Raw genomic sequence first — 17,841 nt, 5'->3', positions numbered from 1 at the left:
AACATCATGTTTCTAGTAATTTCATTTCAACCACAATGCAAATGAATTGAGGACAATGACATGGAGGAAGATGGAGGTCAGAAGAAGAAATGGAGGCATGATACCTTTGAAATGGTAACAATTTGCCATTCAGTTCCCAAGGATAGCAAACCCAAGAAGATGACAAGGGAAAAAAGAAATAAGAATGTCACAATCCTATTCCTCAACATGAGCTGTTCAAAAATCAGCAGCAGCAGGTGAAGAGGCAGAGAAGAGGATTACTCATATTGTGTATTAATATTTTGTACTTCTATAGCATCTCACACCCCAACAATCTCTAAGAGGTTTATATACAGACTTAGAACATCCCTATGAAGTAGGGAATGTACTATTAACCTCATTTTACTGATGGGGAAACTGAGACACAGAGAGGCTACCTGATTTACTCAAGTTCACAAGGCAAGTCAGTGGCAAAACTGCAAGTAGAACCCGGATATCTTCTTTGTTAGGCCTGTGCTTTATCCCAGAGAAAATGCTCCCTCTTGCTAGTAAACCATATTTCCTCCAAATACCTAGAATAGCCAACTAGCTACAGTAATTGCCGTTGTAGCAGTGACACTTTATGTCTGCTGTGAACTCTAATTAAAGTAATAACATTGTACTTTTTAAATAAGTGTGATCTTTAAATCAAATTTCTATATGGATAACCACTGGATAGCTATCTGGCATATCTCTATTGTGCTGTCCCATTGGATGACTGCAATTATTCTTCATCTCAACTGCCACTTAAGTGTTTCACACATACAAAAGAATATTGAACCTGATAAGTGGTGAAAAGTGAGACACAGAATTAAAGGCTGCCAAATAGATTGAATTTAACAAATCAAGAGAGAAGCGGATTTCTTGGATCAAAAAGCCTCCAAGGCCACATTGGTAGAAGCATGTCATTTTCATGGCTGCAGTTAGTGGAAAAACCCACAGTGAGAAAGCCAGTGAGATGTGGACAGGGCTTGCTGCCCTGCATCACTGGCTAAAACAATACATAAAGCTTACTTTGCAGCTCCAGCCCCTCTTATGCAACCTATCCCTTTTGTTCAGAAGGCTCAGCTTCCTCAGCACTAAGGAGGTAGATAGGGGAGTTCTATCTGGGTAGCAAATCACCAGGTATCTGCCACTTTGGGGCCAGAAGAAGAAGGTTCTACTGATCTCTGATCTACATGTACTTTTGACACTTAGAAGTGAGGATTTGATTTGTTGTACATTATGATTTGTACAAATCTCATCCCTCTCAGGATCACATAGAAGAAAAGGATCACTTTACTTGGTATGCTGGATAAGGAGAAATCATGATATTACATTGCACATTTAAATTGTTGCACAAACTATACATACGTCAGGTATTTTCACGCACCTCTGAAATTCAGTCACCTCTGGGTGAAGTGTGCAACTGTTTTACACTGCTTTACAACACTCCATACCATATCAGATGAGTTTAGAAACTAAACACATTTTTTCCCAATAGAAAGTATAAAGGAAATTTGGATAGGTAAAATGTAATTGTTAGAATTGAAACTTGGCGAATATAGCAAAGTTAACACCACTACTCTCACAAAAAATACTATAGGATCTTTAATTCCCACAGGTGCTGAGAACTACGGTTTTAAGGCTCATCCAGAGGAGAGAGGAGGTGGAACAACACAGTGATAAAATCCCTGGCTTTTTTCCTTTTCCTATACTTAAGTAATATTCATTAATTTGCCTGATTTTTGTTAATAAATTATTGCTACATAATTATGTTTATCATTCCAACACACTCGAATGTACAGTTGCCAAAAAGTCCAATCTTACCATTGCTGTCCACCTGGAGCTCAATGGAATTTTTGTGTGCACAAGAGATCTGTAGAATCAGATTGCAAAATACTTGACGAACGCTCATTGTGGTGTAGCTAAACATACTGTAACAAACTGAGTGTGAATTTCATGACAATAAGTATGCGCTTATATCCTGGTACGAATCAGGGAACACCATGTTTGAATTCTGAAGACTTTGTACTTATCTTTAATCCAATTTAATTCCATTCATGGGACAGCATTGCGTCCCCCTCTTATTTGTTTGGTTTTGCTTGGTTACGGACCCTAAAGAAGATATAGGTGAAGGTGACTGGTGTAGAGAGAACTGTCGGTTCATGTCATGCTGGAGCTGATTTTTCACTTAAAAGACTTGTTTTTATGGTATCAAGTACAGATTAATTTTCATCACTTATATTTCTAAACAATATGAAAAAGTAGCGATGCCTTATCAAAGCATTGATCATCCTCTGAACTACTGTGGCAATAGTTTATTAGATGAATAATTTAGGATAATAAAATACTGTATAGAAAGTTAAAGATTTATTGTTGAAATATGAAAGGTATGAATCTGAAAAAGAAGTCTTACAAAATAAGCTGATTTTAATATTTTTAAAAATATATGTTTTTATGGGGAACAAAAAATGAAATATCCCTTCGGTTAGGTTCACAACAGGAAATGTTAGCGGAAGTAATTTTTCGTTTTGCTTTTGTGATCTAGCGGGTCTGAAGCTATTTTCTGTCTATTCACACTCTCAAGGCTAAGATGACAGACTACTTCTCTAGCTTTAAAAATTGATCAGATTTTTTTTTTTAAAATCACAATTACTTTCCACAAGGTAAAAAGCAGGAGGATTAGACTTTTGTGGTGACCAGGGGAAGCTGTGCAAATCTTTTGTGATGAAACCCAATGCTAAAGATGGAGCCAAACTGCAGATCGGAGCCTGAAAATGAACTCATTGCAGATAGAAGGGTTCATATGTAAGAAGCTCCCTGCAGGATCAGGGCCTCAACTGCCAGATGCTATGTAACACCAACAGACCCTGGTCAGTGGCGGGCGGGATCAAATCCGGGACCTCTGGAGCTTAGTGCATGAGCCTCTACTGCATGAGCTAAAAGCCAACTGCCTGTTAGCTAAGGCTGTAGAGCAGACTCATTTTCTCTCTCTCTCAGTGGTCTCACTGGATGGGACAGAACACCACACCCAGCAGGTGTGTGGGTTGCACTTACACCCTCAAACATTCAGGGCAGTCAAAGTCTGAATCCAGATCTGAGTTTTTACAAATGCCCCCTATCTTTATAGTGGGCTGAAGAAAAAAAATCAAGCATGAAGACACTTTGTCCAGTCCTATCCTTAGACCTTAGTCCATCCCATGCTTTGCTGCACATTGGGCTACCCACATTTGCCATCCTTGCCTGTCCACTGCCCTTCTCTCCAAATCTTCCCATTTCATGTTGAGGTGCTTGATGTTGTTCAGAACTGTTCATTTCCACGTTATTCGCAGTCTTCCTCTCTTTCTTCTTGCGTTTTCTGGCTTCCATTCAAGGGTGGTATTTGGTAAGTGTTCTTTTTCCATTCTCAGCACATGTCCCAGCCACTGATCTCTTCTTTTGTAGATTATTTGTGAGAGGGTGCCTTGTCCAGAAATTTTTCTGATTTCTTCATTCGTCTTCCTATCTCTATAGGTTATTCCCAATATTCTTCTCAGACATTTGTGATGAAATGCATCCAGCTTTTGTGTATCTTTCTTGGTAAATTGCCATGACTCACTGTTATATGTCGTGATGGCAATAACAATTGCTTTGTACATGTTCAGTTTTGTCTTGAGGGACATGTTTTTAAGTTGTCAGATATTTCTGAGTCTTCCAAATGATGGAGGGATGAGGGTGCGGGGGGGGGGGGGGGGGGTTGGGGCGGGGAGGGATGCAGTGAGGAGGGTGGGGGGTGGGACAGGGAGGGACACAATGATGGGGGGAAGGGGGTTCAGGGGAGTTGGGACAAGGAGGGATGCAGTGACGGGGGATGGGGGTTGGGGGGTGGGACAGGGAGGAAAGCAGTTAGGGGGATGGGGGTGTGGGTGGGTTGGGACGGGGAGAGATGCAATAATGGGGGTGTGGGGGGTGGGACAGGGAGGGATGCAATGATAGAGGGATGGAGGTGTGGGGGGGTTGGGACAGGGAGGGATGCAGTGACAGGGGGATGTGGGTTCCGGGGGGTTGGATGGGAAGGGATGAAGTGATGGGGGATGGAGGTGCGGGGGGGTTGGGATGGGGAGGGATGCAGTGACGGGGGGATGGGGGATGGGACCAGGAGTGATGCAATGATGGGGGAATGGGAGTGCGGGGGGGTTGGGATGGGGAGGGATGCAGTGATGGGGGGATGGGAGTGGGTGCGGAGGGATGCAATAACAGGGGGATGGGGATGCAGGGGGGATGGGATGGGGAGGTATGCAGTGATGGGGGGATGAGGGTGCAGGGTGAGGGATGCAGTGATGGGTCAGGAACCTTGTCTCCATATTTGTCTGTATAGCATTTAGCACACCGTGTGGGGAATACAAACAAACAATTACCAAAGCCCAGAAATCCAGGAGCACTGAACTTTGGGGTGATCAAAATACAAGTTATTCATTCTTCTATTGCTATTTTACAGCCTGATACTGTGTTAGGTGCTTCACAGCCCAAACAAAAACAGATACATGATCTGTTTTGAAGGATTATGGGGGAGATTTTCAAAGGCACAAAGAGGAATTAGATGCTTAACTCATATTGAAAGTTGGTCACCTAAATTTCCTTTGAAAATCTCCCCCTACTATCTGATTTTTAGACTTTACACAATGAGAAGGGGTAACAAACTCTAGGGAGGGAAGTGTTACAGAAATAAAGTCCTGATATTACTTATTTTAAACATGTGCACATCTTGGTGGTTCAATTAAAAGTATGGGGGAAAATATCAAGCAAACCTTGAGCCATGGTTTTGATTTGGGATTGAAAGCATATGAAACATCAGAGCTTCACATTGTTTTTTCCAAACCAGGAAATACATGGCAGTTTTGGCTGAGTTTTGTTTTGTTTTTGTTCATCCAGATCTGAAACTCAAAGTGAAACTTGGATGGGGGCAAAGTCTATGGGAAGTGAACAGGAGAAAAATGAATCACATGGAATCTGGCAAACCAAAATGAATTTCACAGATCTCATTCAAGACCTATGGTGACATCTGAGCACTACTGAAGTCAAAAGGAAGTCTGCCATTGATTTCACTAGAGCCAGGATTTCACCCTCAAACCTAAACCTTATGGGCAATTCTATTCTCAAACGGATGCAAGTCCCACTGATTTCATCTGATTTGGCCTTAGAGTAATAAATCTGCATTATTGTATGTGGTTATGTAAGTGGTCTCTTGGTTACTTATTTTAATGAAAGTTTTTAAACCCAGGATTCCTAGTATCTAATTATTCTGATTTACACACACTTCCATCAGAATGAAGTTCCTATCCCGTATTCTAAGAGCTAACTGACAACTCTTAAATATACAGCCATGAACTAGACCACCCTTGAAACCTGCCTTCAAATGGTAGTCAACATAATAGTATAATACAAAGGATTAGGGAGTGGAACTGGGTGACATTTTTTGGCTGAAACTTTTTTTGGCAAAAAATGCAGAATCACCACCCCTGCCACCGTGGTTTGTGAATTTGTGTCACTTTCCCTAATTGTTCATTTTGAAAAAAAAATCTGAATATTTTATTTTGACATTTTCAAAACAATTCTTTTGGTTGACAACTTTTTGTTTCCAAATTTTCTTTAACGTTATAATTTTTAAAGTGTAAGAATGATCAAAATTGAAATGAAAGGCTTATATTTTGTCAAAACAAAATATTTAGTTTGACCTGAAACAATTGTTTTTAACTTTTCAATTTGTCAGAAAAAATTTGTTTTCAGTCCAAAGCATTTCTTTTAATTTTTTGAAATTGCCAATGAACAAAAAAACACAAAACAAACAAACAACATCAAAACTCCACCATTATTTACCCAGCTGTTTTGGGAAGTCTGTTTCTTTGTTTAGCACTGACACCCTGCATTAGAATTCATTATTTCTGAATATTTTTGGAAAGAAGGAAAATTTGTAGTCGACTAGCTTTGCTAGCAGTGATGTGAAAGGCATTACTTCAAGGGCTGCTGTAATTTTCATGCAGGGGAGGAAAGAGCAACGTAGAAACCTGCTAAGCAATTGCCCAAAGGTCAGGTTTGAGCCTCAACCCGATCACGACAACAGACTTTGCGCTAATGCTCACAAGCAAGAGTTCATAGTAGGGTAGATAGAAAACTGCACCTAGCTCAAAAGAATAACATGTCAAGATTGCTTACCTTTAGAACATGTCTTACTAAGCATAGCAGTTTAAAGGTTTCCCATATACTTTAACCACAGAGACAGAAAGAGAGAGAACATACCACAGAGCAGTTAGAAATTCAGCTGCCACTTTGCTTAAAGATTATGGTAACTAAAAATTCATCAAGCCCTTTCCCAAAACTGTGCCTCACATAATATTACTTGCATTTTCTCTCCTATCAGATAAGATATTATTAGAGATGAGAAAGGAATCTAGCAAGACCTGCCCCCTACCCACCACACTCCAGGCCATATGTGGGATTTATAATAATGCATAGTCAGAGGATGCCATTCAGTTCTTGATTTCCTTTCCCCCTCACCCCTCTTCCTTAGAGTCACCAAAGGATGAGAACCACAATGGAAACAGTTGGATCACAAAGAACTTCTTGATACTTGGAGTGCTGAATTGTTGACTGCTGCGTTGCTCGGCAGTCCATCAAAATGAATGACAAACCACAACACCCCCTCTCCTGCCCACTGTACTCTAAAGTATTCCTGTGGCACAGAGGCTTTGGACAGCCTGTCAAGATTTTTCTTTACATGTGTTTATTTTTGAGACTGTGGGATCCTAACACTGCGGTGAGGATCAGAGGCCTGGCTTACAGACACTGTAAACTAAGTATAAGATATGGTCTATATCAGCTTTTGGATTTCTTTCTTTAAATCTTTATGGAAGTACAGCTTTAAATCACAATTGATGTGAGATCACCGGTAAACAGAACTTGAAGCACTGTTGGGCTTTACATGTGAAAATATATATAAAAAGGTGTGTGTGAACACCAAAGGAAGGCATGAAAACCTTTAATATCTTCAGTTTTCATATATAACAACCATCTGTCTATCTAAGGTTCTTATATGGTCCCCATTATCACAGTACCTGAGTGCCTTACAATCTGTAATGTATTTCTCATCAAAACATCCCTGTGACGATGGTAAGTACTATGTGTGATGCTGGCAGACCAGGTGCAAGCTCTTGCCAAGTCTGTAGGTGTCAGCTGAGCACAGACAAATTCATAGCTGGAAACCAGACCAGCTCACCTGTATGTTAGTATTGTTCGAGATAGGTGTTAGACTTGTAAGGATATGTTTAGTGCTTAGACGCTATAAAATGCTTGTAAGTTGCTGCATGCATTATTCTTACTTGTTATGTTTGTATCCCGCGCTGTAAGGTAATATGAAAGTTTTGCTTTAGAATTGTAAAAATGCCTGCTCTGAGCTTGTGAACTCAGACAGAAGGAGTGGTTCCCCCCACCCATCAAGAAGGACTATCAAAACTAAATGGGCCTTTGTAAGACAAAAACTTTGTTGATTGCCCCATCCAGCCATGAAGAAATTACGTATGCTCCTGCTCATCCCACCGATCTGAACTCTGGGGGAAGGGCTTATAAAGATGTTCACAAGAACAAATAGTTATATCTTTGCTGTTTGGACTCACAAGGGCTGGAGCTAAGAAACTAAAGCAGAGATCCCCAAGGTCAAGCTGGGGTTAGCCCTAAAAGACATTCAGTGGAGAGATTAATACATCTCTGTCACCTTTTGGAACCATAGACTGTAACTCGTTTGTACTTATATGTTGCCTGCTTTCACCTGTAAATAACTCATTTCTTTATCCTAATTAATAAATCCTTAGTTAGTTTACTTTGGGATTGGCTACCAGCATTGTTTTCGGTGTGAGATCTAAGGTACAAATTGATCTAGGGTGAGTGATAGGTCTCTTTGGACTGGAAGCAACCTCAATATTTTGTGATTTTTGGTGTAAGTGGCCATTCATCACTAAGTCCAGCTTGCCTGGGTGGCCAGATAGACTGGAGTGCCCAAGGTGTCTGTCTATGACTCCATGGTAAGACTGGTATAGTGCTTCAGGAGTTCACATTTGTTACTGGTTTGATGAAATCTAATTATAGAACAGACCACCAGTTTGGGGTGTCTGCCCTACTTTTTGACAGTCTGCCCTGAGGTAGGCACTCACAGTCATGAACCACTCCAGACAGCATGACACTATGATCCCCACTGCACAGATGGGAAACTGAGGCACAGAAAGATTAAATGACTTTCCTTGGTTAGGGCACTAGCCTGCGACGCTGTAGAAGCAGGTTCAGTTCCTTGCTTCCCCATAAAACAAACCCTTTTGTTTGTACTGAAAAAGAAAACAATAAAAGACTGAAGGGTACTGAAAGGATGTAAGTGCCCTGTTCTGACATATACTTTTTGAAAAAACACAGAAGGGATATATTTTCTTTTTTCACTATGTGCAAACATCTCTTCAGATTATTGTAAACTAGTTAAGAAAAATGGTAGGTTTCAGAGTAGCAGCCGTGTTAGTCTGTATTCGCAAAAAGAAAAGGAGGACTTGTGGCACCTTAGAGACTAACAAATTTATCTGAGCATAAGCTTTCGTGAGCTACAGCTCACTTCATCGGATGCATTTAGTGGAAAATACAGTGGGGAGATTTATATACATAGAGAACGTGAAACAATGGGTGTGACCATACACACTGTAACCAGGGTGATCACTTAAGGTGAGCCATTACCAGCAGGGGGGTGGGGGGGTGGGGACCTTTTGTAGTGGTAATCAAGGTGGGCCATTTCCAGCAGTTGACAAGAAAGTCTGAGGAACAGTGGTGGGTGGGGTGGGGATAAACATGGGGAAATAGTTTTACTTTGTGTAATGACCCATCCACTCCCAGTCTCTATTCAAGCTAAAGTTAATTGTATCCAGTTTGCAAATTAATTCCAATTCAGCAGTCTCTCTTTGGAGCCTGTTTTTGAACTTGGCATACTGTGGGGCCATGAGGATACCCATAGCAGTGCCGCTGATTTGAAGGTATACATTGTCCCCAAATGTGAAATAGTTATGGGTGAGGACAAAGTCACAAAGTTCAGCCACCAGGTTTGCCGTGACATTATCGGGGATACTGTTCCTGACGGCTTGTAGTCCATCTTTGTGTGGAAACTGCGGAACCACCTGATCAACATCCTCTACAGCAAACAGGGAAAGATTAAGAATGAGCTCTCAAAACTGGATACTCTCATAAAAAAACAACCTTCCACACAAACTTCCTCGTGGCTGGACTTTACAAAAACTAGACAACCCATTTACAACACACACTTTGTTTCTCTACAAAAGAAAAAGGACACTAAACTATCTAAACTACTACATGCCACAAAGGGTCACAACAGTGGTTCCCTTAACCCACACAGCAATATTGTTCATCTGTCCAACTATACTCTTAGCCCAGCAGAAGAATCTGTCCTATCTCAGGTTCTTTCCTTCTATCCCTCCACCCCCACAAACATGATACAGTTCTGTGGTGACCTAGAATCCTATTTTCGACGCATCCGACTCAAGGAATATTTCCAACACACCTCTGAACAACATACTAAGCCACAGAGAGCTTCCTACCAAGACTACAAAAAGAAGGATTCTGGGTGGACTCCTCCTGAAGGTCGAAACAACAGACTGGACTTCTACATAGAGTGCTTCCACCGACGTGCACGGGCTGAAATTGTGGAATAGCAGCATCACTTGCCCCATAACCTCAGCTGTGCAGAACACAATGCCATCCACAGCCTCAGAAACAACTCTGACATCATAATCAAAAAGGCTGACAAAGGAGGTGCTGTCGTCATCATGAATAAGTCGGAATATGAACAAGAGGCTGCTTGGCAGCTCTCCAACACCACTTTCTACAAGCCATTACCCTCTGATCCCACAGAGGGTTACCAAACAAAACTACATCATTTGCTCAAGAAACTCCCTGAAAAAGCACAAGAACAAATCCGCACAGACACACCCGTGGAACCCCGACCTGGGGTATTCTATCTGCTACCCAAGTTCCATAAACCTGCAAATCCTGGATGCCCCATCATCTCAGGCATTGGCACCCTGACAGCAGGATTGTCTGGCTATGTAGACTCCCTCCTCAGGTCCTACGCTACCAGCACTCGCAGCTATCTTCGAGACACCACTGACTTCCTGAGGAAACTACAATCCATCGGTGATCTTCCTGAAAACATCATCCTGGCCACTATGGATGTAGAAGCCCTCTACACCAACATTCCACACAAAGATGGACTACAAGCCGTCAGGAACATTATCCCCGATAATGTCACGGCAAACCTGGTGGCTGAACTTTGTCCTCACCCATAACTATTTCACATTTGGGGACAATGTATACCTTGTGGCAATACTTCAACAAAAAATCTTCAAAAACAGGCTCTAAAGAGAGACTGCTGAATTGGAATTAATTTGCAAACTGAGTACAATTAACTTAGGCTTGAATAGAGACTGGGAATGGATGGGTCATTACACAAAGTAAAACTATTTCCCCATGTTTATTCCCCCGCACACACACACTGTTCCTCAGACGTTCTTATCAACTGCTGGAAATGGCCCACCTTGATTATCACCACAAAAGGTCCCCCCCGCCTCCCCCCCCCCCGGCTCTCCTGCTGGTAATAGCTCACCTTAAGTGATCGCCCTGGTTACAGTGTGTATGGTCACACCCATTGTTTCATGTTCTCTATGTATATAAATCTCCCCACTGTATTTTCCACTGAATGCATCTGATGAAGTGAGCTGTAGCTCACGAAAGCTTATGCTCAAATAAATTTGTTAGTCTCTAAGGTGCCACAAGTACTCCTTTTCTAGTTAAGAAAAAGATATCATTGACTTAAAGTTCATACATTTGGATAAAATTTGAGTGCCAACAGATTTTAATAGGATGCAATCTGCCTTAGTAATTTGCAAGGAGGATTCTTTGTCCATAGTTGGATGTTGGGCCATGACATTGAAAGCATAATGATTGATCCAGATAAGAAATTCACCTTTAAACAGTGTGCATCCTGCCTCCCTAGAAGCTGAAATCAGATGACCATATTTGCTGCTTCATCTGTCTAGAAAATGGCCATTCCCTGGTTCAGTGCTCCATTCAGATGTGCTTCATGCCTTGGGCCCACAGGCTCGCTTCAAGCTTCCTTTCATAAATGTCAGAGATGTGTAGATTCCAAAGTTAGAAGACAGCACTATGATCATCTAGTCTGACCTGCTGTATAACATACACCCTAGGACTTCCCTGAATTAATTCCTGCTTCAAGTCCATTAGCTGTGGTTGAACTAGAAAAAAAAATCCAACCTTGATTTAAAGATTACCAGTGATGGAGAATCCACCACAACCCTTGGTAAGTTGTTCTAAATGTTAATTACCCTCTCTGTTAAAATCTTGTGCCTTATTGAAAGACACCTTATGGGCTAAATTCCAGGATGAGTGCTCTTTGGAGTGAAACTATTCCAACCAAAGGACTAGGTAGGCTCTCACCAGATTAGAAGAATGGAATGACTACAGATAGGCTTCTCTCAGCACTGCAAAGCATTGTCCATTCCAAAGTAGTCCACAATGACTACTTTTTTCATCGGTTTGAGTCTTATGTAAAGACTAATGCCAGGTATATTTGGCAGCTCTCTCGGCCTAGCATGAATTAGTTGAAAGCAGACCAGTAGATTCTGCAGCCTCTTATTGTCAGGTTCATGCACGGCTAGACCCTTCTGGACCTTCCCATTAAGAAACCTATGTCTTGGAATATTAATGGGGGTCTTGATAGAGCTAATGAAAGCTCCTTCTGAACCACTTAATCTCTATGAGATTAGGTTTCCGACAGAGAAAATAATTTTTCTGGTGATATTGTCTTCACTTCACAGCATACCCACTCAGTACTTCATTTGTAGGGATGTCATTTTAGTCCCAAAGGCCCAGATCTCCAAATGTATTTAGGTTCCTAACATCCGGTGAAATCAAGGAAAGTTAGGACCCTAAAATCCTTTGAATTCTGGGCCAAAGTTACTTATATTCCATACAAATTTGTTGTCCCCTCACTTCTGGTTGAAAGTCATGGACAACAGAAATAAAAAAATTATTAAACTGATTGTGCTTCTTTGAGCGTCCTCTGTATATTTTTGCACATGGGATGCTACTGAGAATGCCTTGCCTGATACATCCTAGAATCGTATTTGCCTTTTTCACAGCCACATCACATAGTCATCCTGTGATCGACCCGCACACCAAGGTCTCTCTCCTCTTCTGTCGTTTCCAGCTGCTGAATCCTCAGCTAGTAGCAGAAATTCTTATTAGACCCTTAGTGCCTGACCTTGCATTTTGTACCGTTGAATTTTATCCCATTTCTGTCACTATGGGCTTCAGGGTCATCCAGATCTTCCTGTGTAATATTCCGATCCTCCTCTGTAGAGATGATACCTCCCAACTTTGTATCATCAGCACATTTCGTTGGCTCACTCCTACTGTTTGTGCCAAGGTCATTAGTAAATATCCCAAGACCGATCCTCGAGGAACTCCGCTAGTAACCTCCCTCCAGTCCAATTATTTACCTTTCAGCACAACCGTTGGCTTCTCCCTTTTAGCCAGTCCCTTATCCACCTTACAATTCTTGTACTTGGGGCACCTTAGAGACTAACCAATTTATTTGAGCATAAGCTTTCGTGAGCTACAGCTCACTTCATCGGATGCATAAAGTGGAAAATGCAGTGAGGATGTTTTATACACACAGACCATGAAAAAATGCGAATACAGACTAACACAGCTGCTACTCTGAAACAATTCTTGTACTGATCTCCATCTTCCCTAATTTAGCTAATAATTTCACATGTGGTACCATGTCAAATGCTTTACTGAAGTCCAAGTTTGTTAGATCTACTGCACTTCCCTTATCTAAAAAATCAGTTATTTTCTCAAAGAAGGAAATCAAGTTAGGCTGGCATGATCTATCTTTGATAAATCCATATTATATTCCATCCCATTTACCTCCATAAATTTAATTATTCTTTCCTTCACAATTTGTTCTAAAGCCTTCCATACTACTGAGGTCAGGCTCACAGATATGTATTTGCCCGGATTACTTTTTTTCCTTTTCTTAAATGCAGGTACAATGTTAGCAGTCATATGGTACTATCCACAAATAGATAGATATATTAAAAATCCTTGATACCGGACTAGCAATCTCATATGTCAGAATTCTGGACATTAGCCTGTCCTCCTGATTTGAGCACATTAAGCTCTAAGTTTTTCTTCCACCTTAGGTAATTTCCATTTCTAGACACTTATTTCCATCAGCCATACTGCCTTTGTGCACATTTGGGATGGTTCTCTATGACGGTATCAGCGTTCTACTTTAATAAACTTACTATCCTGCCAAAATTCTTCTCAGACCTACTTGCCCTTCCTGCAAGGCCCTTCTCCATATGCTTAATGTCAAAAAGACCTTAAGATACTACAGCACACTGTGGCCCTTAGAAAGTCCCACCAGGGACTTTTTTCTTTTCACACCAGTTCTCAGGGCAATGCTGTTATTAAGAGGAACATAGCTAAATGTTTGGTAGCATTTCACCCTAATACCACTGGTCTAAAGGGTAAAAAACAAAAAAACCCAAAAGAACTAGGGACTTCTTCCGCTTTTGTGCTAAGGATTTAAGACCCTGGAGTGAGTATCCCACAAGATGATAGCTTCACAGAGGCACAAGGTAAGTAATTTTCGATTTTTGATACCACTGGAGGCAACTGTTAGTGCAAAATGCTCTAAGTATTGCTCAGCTCATTAGAACGTACCAAGCTCGTCTCCCACAAAACACTCAAGGACACAAAAGGAAAAGACCGGCATGTTTTGCCAAAAGCAAAGATTCACCTTGCTTTTCTTCCTTGGTCCAGCTGGGGAAGCCGCTACACCACTAGAGCATAGAACACTAAGCAAAGGTGCCAAGAAAGCCGCACTGCACTTCTATCTTTGCACATAGTTATTATACCCATTTTAAGGATGGCAAACCTGAGGCATAGACAAGCTCAAACTGCAAGTCAATAGCAGAGCCAGGACTGCTTCTGCCTTTACTCCCTGTTCTAACCTGACTCCAAGAGATGATTTGCTGTGAAGAAGTGACAAATGCCAAACAGTCCTTCTTTAAAAGGTGTATACACTGTAGATGGTATTGATTTGAACAGCACTAACCAACCTGGATCTCACGTTACAAAACACATGTTGCATCTCTTCTAGACAACATTACCTACAGGTGCACTGATCATTAATTACAGCTGCTAGTGGGAAAGGTGCTTAGGTAGAGCTGCATATTCTAGAAAAACATTGATCTACAATTATGCAACCAAGTGCAGCATGGTTCGAGAAGGCCCTCAAAGCTATTTTATGCTTGTAGATCATGATTTAGGAATGCTCTTGCAGGTATCCCAGAGAACATCACACACAGAAGGCCAAACTGCACTGCAGATTTAGGATGACAACGAAGGGATGCTTTCAGGCTACACTCCATGGAACTGATGAATTGCAGCAGAACAGCAGGGCTGTAGGAGTCATTTATTAGCAAAGGGAGAATGGGCAGAGCTGGTTAAAACCTTTCAGAGTGTAAAAGGCAACAAGAATTCAAGCTCAGGTTTGACGGTTACCATATGTCAGTCTTTTATATCTCCTTTGCACAGAAATGCAGGGGAAGAGAGAGACATCTCTGCTAGGGCCCACGGTTGTCATCTGCCCTTGTGTGGGTGTGCAAGAGCATGCAATGAGCCTCGCCCCAGCCTTTGCACAATTGCGTGAGGACCACCCACAATAGCAGTCCCCACACTCCAGAGAGCACAAGGATGGCTCCCTCTTGCTATCGGGCTAGGGGGCAAGAAGCTGAAAATAGGATGGAAAGGAGGGGATCATGGCCTTACTTCCCACTGCACCAGTCACGGAATGGGACTGGCGCACAAGGCAACAGTCTATGGATGGAACAGATTACACATCCCCTTGTACACACGAAGAAATCCTTGGAGAGACTGTGTCATGCCTGAGCCATAATCTCCCCCAGACTTGTCCTGGGGCAGTGCAGCTCTGCTTTGACCTTGATACACGGTTGTGGCATAAATGCCGCAATCTAGTCCTTTGTGACAATAAACATTTTCTGACTTCTGAGTGATTGACTTTGCAATCTTCATATTCTTTTAATGTTGTGTTTTTCTACATCTATCTATAGATATGGATATGTATGTATTTGTGTATGTATCTATATACATATGCACTCAGAGGCCACATGAACAAATTAATTTGTGTATACATATCTCTGTTTATAAATCTATAATAAGAAACATTTCTAGCTTCAATAAGATTTTTCAAGCTGCAGTTACATTTGGGGTCTAAATGTCTTGACACTATCTTATTAATAAATAGCTAAAACAGGGGAATTTAAAATTTGCAAGTTAGAAATTTATTTTAAAATGATATGCTATCTCAAAGAGGGGAAACAATTACTGTCTTTGGCTTTAAAAAGACAGAGTTGTAAGAAGGATGGACAGAAAATGTGTCAACTTTATCATATTGACATGATTGGGCCATGATGTCAAATGTTAAATTATGATAGTTTCCAAATCTTGCTTTTCATGGCCTGATCTTGAAGGAACTGAACACCTGCAATCTCCATTGATTTAAATAGATCCAACCTCATGTTGCTTGTAACATTACAACATACAGTCTGATTTGTATGTGAGTTTTTCTTGGCAATAATCTTTTTTCCTCATTGGGAGAAACAGTGAACCTTCAGATTTTTTGTTTCTTCACTAATGAACTAGATAATTGACTTTGGGGAAAAAAGCAAGCTTTCTATTATTATATCAGTGAGTCCAATGGCCAGAACACTGTGGGCCATATTTTCTAACATAAGCACCTTAGTTGCACCCATAAAATATGCACAAACATGTACACAAAAGTACTGCAAGCCCAGAAAGCTGCACGCACACACAATTCTAGTTGTGTGCATGCTCGTACATATTTTGGAAGCCTGAAGTAGGTGTGTGTGTATGCAGGGAGAAGGTGTGAAATTAAAAATGATACTGGGGTTGTGAGCCTTGGAGACAGTAATGGAAAAAATTTGGAAGTGAAGAGGATTTGGGAGGAGCTCAATGTTAGTCTTTTAAGCTAAAGTCGATGGCGACACTTCCAGCATATGCTGGAGATAATTTATTGAATAGACTGCTGGGATTGAGTCAACGCTGATGACAGAGGGAATACAAACTGCATCCCCCAGTGCCAGCAGACTCAGCTGTGCCCAAAAGAGGAAGGCGATTCATTCCTGGGCAAGGACAGTGGTACATGCACCCTGGAGTTCTGCCAAGGGAAGGCAGCCTTAAAGTGATTTGGGATGCATAGGAGCAATGCCTGGCAGATGCCCTGAATGAGAATCGTTCTTTGGTGCTCTGGCCATGCCCCCCCCCCAGTGAGTACCATCCAGTTTTGGAGCCGTGCTTTCCATCTGAAGACCTCTTAACGAAGCAGGGTTGTTCCACTGTGAACTTCCACTGTGGTGTGTGTATAATGTAAGCCACCAGGGTCCTGCAGCTTTGGATTTCTGCTGGCAGAGGCTGGTGGAACATGGGAGTGAATCGAAAGCATAAGAAAGACAGTGTTTGATACTTTGCCTGAAGGGGTGGGAAAAGATACACTGGAGATATATGACTAAGGAAAGTGCGAACTTGTGAATGAAAGCAAGGTGTCAAGATAGTCCCTTAAATATTTTATTGCTGCTACTCTCTGTAAAATTTCAGATGGCAATTAGAAAGCAAGCGAATCTGGAATTTGTGCTCAGGCTTAGTATTGTATTGTTTCCAGTGCAAAGGCATTACTCAACTGGACAGAAACAGGCTGTTCTTTCACACGTTTAACAGCCAAGCAGTACCAGCAAGAGTCTCTTCTGGTTCATAAATATGACCAGGCTACAACAATATGATTTAAAGCACTTTAAAAATACTGTTTATTGGGGTTCCTTCTATGATGAACTGCTGCATGATTTAATAATCTTTTACCATATCAGTTGAGTTGAATCCCAGTAAACATGCCACTGAACTCGGTTTCCATACTGAGCAAATGGTTCAGTTATCTCACACTTAACCCTTGGAACACTAAGATGTTACCCTCTGCATGCTGTATCAAGGTAGCAGATATACGTATGCTCATCTTCAGTACCTCCCCTCATGCCCGTGTTCCCTCTTGTTCTTCCAAAGGAACTACTGTCCCTAGCTTTCTTGCCGGGCAATCAGACAACCTTACCCTCCTCATCTGTCCACCTTTACCTACCCATAGCTGGCCTGCATAGAGCTGATCTGGCTTCGTGCCACAAACTTCTCAGTTCTGGTCTCTACTGCCACTGTTAACCAATTGCCCCTGGAAATAGCAGAAAGCAACAGCAAAGAAAAAGTTGTGGACACTGAGCGTGCAAATCAAAAGAGGAAAAAGGGTTCCCAACAGGGCATTCCTTCCTTAGGCCCATTAGCCAACATCCACAGGCCTTTCCTTTTCTTCCAGAGTGCCTCCCTCCCCAAGAATTATTTTCAAAAGGGATAAAAATTCCATCTGTTTTCTTTTGTATAATTGGATTAATTATCAAAAGCACTTAGAAAAATGATGAAAAATATTTTTGTTTAAACAAGGCTTCATTCCCCACCTTTCACACAGATCACAATCTCCTCCCTTTTGATTACATACTGCTGTTTTTAAAGCACCCTACTAAGTTCCATGATATTAAAGTGTGAAATCATAGAGGACCACAATTTTCATTGCAGGAAAATGCAAAATGAAAAGCT

At 41.5% G+C, this 17,841-nt stretch overlaps 1 long non-coding RNA gene across 1 annotated transcript in view; it reads left to right on the top strand.

Moving 5' to 3' along the window:
• The window catches only part of LOC119565502, a 38,665-nt gene extending 30,616 nt beyond the window's left edge, over positions 1–8,049 (top strand). The window contains exons 3-4 of the long non-coding RNA XR_006288662.1: positions 4,912–5,212; positions 6,548–8,049. This is a non-coding gene — a long non-coding RNA (uncharacterized LOC119565502). The remainder of the gene's footprint in view (positions 1–4,911; positions 5,213–6,547) is intronic.
• Positions 8,050–17,841: the final 9,792 nt, after the last annotated feature.

Source organism: Chelonia mydas, chromosome 2 (genome assembly GCF_015237465.2).
Source record: "Chelonia mydas isolate rCheMyd1 chromosome 2, rCheMyd1.pri.v2, whole genome shotgun sequence".
NCBI classification, from domain to species: domain Eukaryota; kingdom Metazoa; phylum Chordata; order Testudines; family Cheloniidae; genus Chelonia; species Chelonia mydas.
The sequence above is the reverse complement of the archived record's forward strand: the minus strand, read 5'-3'. Positions and strand labels throughout refer to the sequence as shown.